Raw genomic sequence first — 5,989 nt, forward strand, 5'->3', positions numbered from 1 at the left:
GGAGAGGAGAGGAGAGGAGAGGAGAGGAGAGGAGAGGAGAGGAGAGGAGCCGGACACGGTACACACCTGTAACCCAGAAGTTAAGAGTGGAATTAGGAGGCTCAGGAGCTACAGGCCATCCTCAGTTATGTAACAGTTTCTAGGCTGGGTGTGTGTGTCACCCAAAGGCAAAGAGACAAAAATATCTCTGAAACAATATACACACAAAATCTGATAACTTAGAGAAAATACACCAGTTCCTTGAAAAACTTGTGAAATATATCATCTGCCTTGCTAACTTGGCAATAAATCTACAAGATTAAACCTTCCCTGAAACGAATGACTGGCCCACGTGTTCCCACGGGCTATCCTACTATTTTTTAAAATCTCCATGAGGAAGGGAAGGTAAAGGGCACTGAACTGGGGAGGCGGGATATGCACAACATACAATATGCAGGTGCATAAAAATATTTTAAATTAAAATTTAAAGGAAGAAATTCTATATAATTCTACATTGATCTATATAACTCCCTATTGTGTATAATCTCTTCAAGAGGAGAGAGTATTTCCCAGTGTAATTTATGAGGCTCAGCTAGATGCCCAAGCTGAACACCGATAGTTCAAAAACACAGACAGAAAATATCCCTGATGAATATTGGTGCAAAACTTCTGTGTTGTCCACGGCCCATTATTATGATGGGGGCCATAGGAACCATGCATGCTGAAATACGAGGGCAGAGCTGAACCTTACTTCCCTGGCCCTGAGAGAGTTAATCTTGCCCCTTGGTGGTGGCCACTGCAGCCTAAGAGTTGGCCCTGCCCTTCATGGTAGAGGGGACCCAGTGCTCCAGAGAGATGGCCCCGCCCCTCACCATGGGCTTAGAAGAATTGGCTCTACCCCTCACCTGATACTCGCAGTCTCGGCATCCCAGATTGACCAAATTCAGGGCTTTGAGTTGTCCCAATCCAATATCTACCCTATCTATGACCTGCCAGAATGCATGGAGGGACTGGTCCTGGGAACCATAGCCACATGATCTTCATGACTCTGGGCGATAGCAGGATATTTGAAAGGAGTTTCAGGGAGGGTCCAGAACTGATGGTGGACCAGAAGCCAGAGGCCTTGAACCAGATCAACAACTCTTGGCAATGAACGTTTACAAGTAAAGCTGAGTTCACAAAACAGTCTACTGCATGACATACTGCAGCTCCCGGTGTCGCCAAGATGAATGAAGAGGTGTTAGAGACAGGGGGTTAAATTGTCTTTGTTGCTATTGTAGTTAACTCATTTTGTTTGGTTGATAATTAATATTTTTAAATTTTTCTTTTTTTTCAGGGGGATGCACCAGGGCTGAGGGACAGATATGGAGGGGCTGGGAAATGAGTGATTTGGTATGCGATGTGTAATTCCCAAATAATCAATTAAAAATTTTGTGTGGTGATATTTTGTTTGTGCTCTAACAAAAAAAGCTTGTTAGACTGCAGCGCTAACCATTAGTTAGCCATAGAGGCCAAGCAGTGGTGGCACACACCTTTCATCCCAGCACCTGGGAGGAGGAAACAAGAAATGATATGGCTAGAGGAAGTGATAAGGCAGGGTGGAGACAGGAGATTGGCCCCTTCTTCACTGAGAACTTGGCGAGGTAAGAGGTGGCTGTGCCTTGCTCCTTTGTCGGTCTGATCTTTCAGCATTTACCCCCAATATTTGACTCTGGGTTTTTATTATTAAGACCAAATATAATTCATGCTACAATTATGTTAAAGAAAAAAAATTTTAAAAGATGAACGCACAGGTAACCTTGCTCTACAGATAGAGGACACCATAGTGAGAGATGAAAGACTAAAGGTTTTCCTGAATGGAGCAGGGCAGCAGGGCCACTTCCATCACCAGATTCAGAACAGCAGGGGGCTCTAGCCACTCCAATATGGCAAGAAAAATCAGACAGAGAAGGCATGCAGACAGAGAAGGCATGCAGACAGAGAAGGCATGCACACAGAGAAGGCATGCACACAGAGAAGGCATGCACACAGAGAAGGCATGCACACAGAGAAGGCATGCACACAGAGAAGGCATGCACACAGAGAAGGCATGCACACAGAGAAGGCATGCACACAGAGAAGGCATGCACACAGAGAAGGCATGCACACAGAGAAGGCATGCACACAGAGAAGGCATGCACACAGAGAAGGCATGCACACAGAGAAGGCATGCACACAGAGAAGGCATGCACACAGAGAAGGCATGCACACAGAGAAGGCATGCACACAGAGAAGGCATGCACACAGAGAAGGCATGCACACAGAGAAGGCATGCACACAGAGAAGGCATGCACACAGAGAAGGCATGCACACAGAGAAGGCATGCACACAGAGAAGGCATGCACACAGAGAAGGCATGCACACAGAGAAGGCATGCACACAGAGAAGGCATGCACACAGAGAAGGCATGCACACAGAGAAGGCATGCACACAGAGAAGGCATGCACACAGAGAAGGCATGCACACAGAGAAGGCATGCACACAGAGAAGGCATGCACACAGAGAAGGCATGCACACAGAGAAGGCATGCAGACAGAGAAGGCATGCATATAGAAAAGGCATGCAGACAGAGAAGGCATGCACACAGAGAAGGTATGCATACAGAGAAGGCATGCACACAGAGAAGGCATGCAGACAGAGAAGGCATGCAGACAGAAAAGGCATGCACACAGAGAAGGCATGCAGACAGAAAAGAGTAATGCAGCACTGTCACCTGTTGTTGCAGACATGATAGTGTAGCGAGGTCACTGTGCACAGGCTCAACATACAAAAGTCAGCGGTCTCTCATCGTACCAGTAAAAACATGTTGGGCCAAAAGTACCTCAGGGCCTGTAGGACAGAGAAAAGCCTGGCTGGAGTCTGAAGGAACCGAGTGAAGATGAGAGAGCAAAAGCTAGGTAGACGCACCTCCAGCCAGAGGGAGGGCTTGGCTGTCTCTCATTGGTTGGAGGTACCCCCACATCACAGGATGTCACTTAACCTATATAAGATGACGCTCACAGTAATAAACTGAGTTCCTGCTTTGACTTGACTCCCTGTCTCATCTGATTGTCCTGTGCTGTGGGGCTGCCGAATGGGCGGATAGCACACTCACCTTTCCCTGGGGAATAAGGAGGCTAAGGAAGCCTAGCACAAATGCATGGAAGTTTGAGATCTTGAGTAATTTATAATTGCTTCACCAAAAAGGGACATGGAGCTGTAATTCTAATAGGACGTGTTCAGAATCTCTGCCAGGTCCAGGTTGTAATGATAGCAAAAGATGTGTACTTAAAAATACTCTAAGGATAGACACACATGTCATGATCATAAAAAGACAACAGAGAAAAAAAATGCAAGTTCTCTCAACTTTTATAACCAGATTTCACACAATTATTGTCAAAATCCCAGCAATTTTTTTCCAGTTACAGACTACATTACTCTAAAATATATCTGGAAAGGAAAATGAATGAATATGACCAAAACTACGTTAAAACATCAAAATGAGAAGAATTCATCTACCTTATTTTAAAACTCACTGTATCCCACCATACAAATACTGTAGCGAAGACTATGGGATACTGACAGGCAATGTAGCAATTGCTGCTATGCAGTAATCAAGATTGTGAATCCCATTTTGCAGAGGACCAGACACATACATCAGCAAAGTAGAACAGACACTTAAGTGACAGACCCAAACACGCAGCCATGTGCAAGTAAAGGCTGCTTTTCATCAGATGATGCTGAAAACCTGCTCTTGTGGAAAGGGAAAATCTCCCTCAACCTGACTTCTCAAAACCAACAAATAACAAATCACCACTCGTGCATAAAACACTAAAATGGTTAAGGGTTTTTGTTTTGTTTTTGTTTTAATAGAAATTATTCGCAGTCGACAGCCAGGCAGAGATCTTAAAATTCCTAGTCCAAAGCATAACCTAATCATTGGGAAATAAAAAGATAAATTGGGCTTCATCTAAACTTTGTTTTGAAAATACTGTCTGGGTTTTTCTTGTTGTTGTTTGTTGAGACAAGGTCTCACTATGTAGCCCCATCTGGTCTAGAACTTTGCTATGTAATTCAGTTCCTCTTGCCTGTGCCTCCAGAGTGCTGAGATTTAAGCCATGCCTACCACACTCCACATGAATCTATAAAGAAAAAAGGGGGGGGGCTGGCGAAGTAGGGAAGGAACCAAACAGGAGAGCACAGCCTGGCATGTGTGAGGCCCCAGATAGGGTCCCAGTGGGGGACAGGCGTGCCACCATGCCTGGCTTGGGAAAATCCTTTCCCACAGCAATACCTGACAAAAGTAGACTGTATAGACTATATAAAAACCTCCTACAATAGAACAACAACAGCAAAAGTACAACTGAGCACAGCAAAAAAGATTTCATGCAGGTGGTGAGAATAAAAACATGAACAGAAGGAAATGCAAACCAAAGTGATAACAGAACATGACCTCAAGTACATCAGTGATGCTGAAATTAAAGAACAGAACAAATGGTGAAGATATTGGCCACACGTTTGTCGGGACTAGGGGGCAGGAAGGGTGAGCAGGTGGCTCACAAGCATAGAGAATTGAAACCGTTCTGCAGGTGATGGGCATACACACACCATGCTTTTCTAGAAACCCAGAGATTATGCAACAACAAATGTGAACACATGACAGGACTGGGCTTCCTATTGTAGAATTTTACTTTAAAATGTGCTGCATTTGTTTATGCTGTGAAACGTTTGTTATAATGATGCAAAGATGTGTTGCATTCTTTAATGTTGCCTTTGTTTAACTCTGTGAAGCTGTGTTACTTTGACTAAAACACCTGATTGGTCTAATAAAGAGATGAATGGACAATAGAAAGGTAGGAGACAGGATAAGAGGGGCTGGTAGACAGAGAAACTAAATAGGATTAAAAGGACTATTAGGAAGGAGTGAGAAAAGAAGGAAGAGGACTCCAGGGGTCAGCTACACAGCAAACCATGGAGAAAGAAAGGTATACAGAAATAAAGATAAAAGCCAAGAGGCAAAAGGTGGGCTTTTATGGGATAATTTAAGTTAAGAAAAGCTGTCTAGAAACAAACCTAGCTAAGGCCTGGCATTCATAAAAAAGAATAAGACTATGTGTGTGCTTATTTGGAGCTGAGTGGAGAGCCTCCAGGGAGCCAAAAGAGTTAAGAATACAAAACCCAACAACTACAGCTGCCAAGGAGAATGACGTAGCAATGTGGCTTTGATTGCCATAAGAGATGCCTCTGATTCAAGCAACTGATGGTGGGAAGGCTATGTTTATATGGGGAGTTGTATACAAGAACTCTGCATTGTCCACTTAATTTTATTATGAATCTAAAACCACAAAAAATATAAGCAAAGCATGGTGGGACCTGCCTCTAATTCCAGCACTTGAGAGATGGAGGCGGGAGGATTACAGATTAGAGGCCATCTCAGATGATTTGGTGAGACTGTCTTAAATAATACAAAGTATTGATGATGATAATAACAACAACAAACAAAAGCAGGCAAGGACTGAGGGAAACTGATTCACTCATGTACGGCTGGTGAGGGTACAAACCGTCCTCTACCCCAGATTTTGAGCTAAAAGTTTTCATGATGACTTCAGTTTTACTTTAAGGCAGGATCAAGTATCCAAGACCACTGGAGAAAAGAAGGAAGGAGCTGGTTTGGAAGAGCACGTGAGGGAAGCCCAGAAAGGCCTCCCAGTGTCCTTCCCTGCTTTGGGACAGGATAGCACTGAAACAGCCGAGATGCTAGCCCAGGGTACGTCTTCTCTAGTGACCTTGGTGATTGCTGCGAGATACAATACTTCGTCCCTGAGTAGAAGGAACAATAATTTGGAAAGCTGTCTCTGTTTTCTTCCTTTTACTGCTGGAGTTATGCACCTGAACTGCTGAGATAGGCAGGGAGGGAGAGAGATCACCAGTTTGACGTTTCCTGAAAATAGTGATTTATTCTCTGTTCAGCTATTTACAGAGATGGTCGGTT

Source organism: Alexandromys fortis, unplaced genomic scaffold (assembly GCF_014885135.2).
Source record: "Alexandromys fortis isolate MF-2015 unplaced genomic scaffold, M_Fortis_MF-2015_v1.1 scaffold_25, whole genome shotgun sequence".
In the NCBI taxonomy this organism is placed as follows: domain Eukaryota; kingdom Metazoa; phylum Chordata; class Mammalia; order Rodentia; family Cricetidae; genus Alexandromys; species Alexandromys fortis.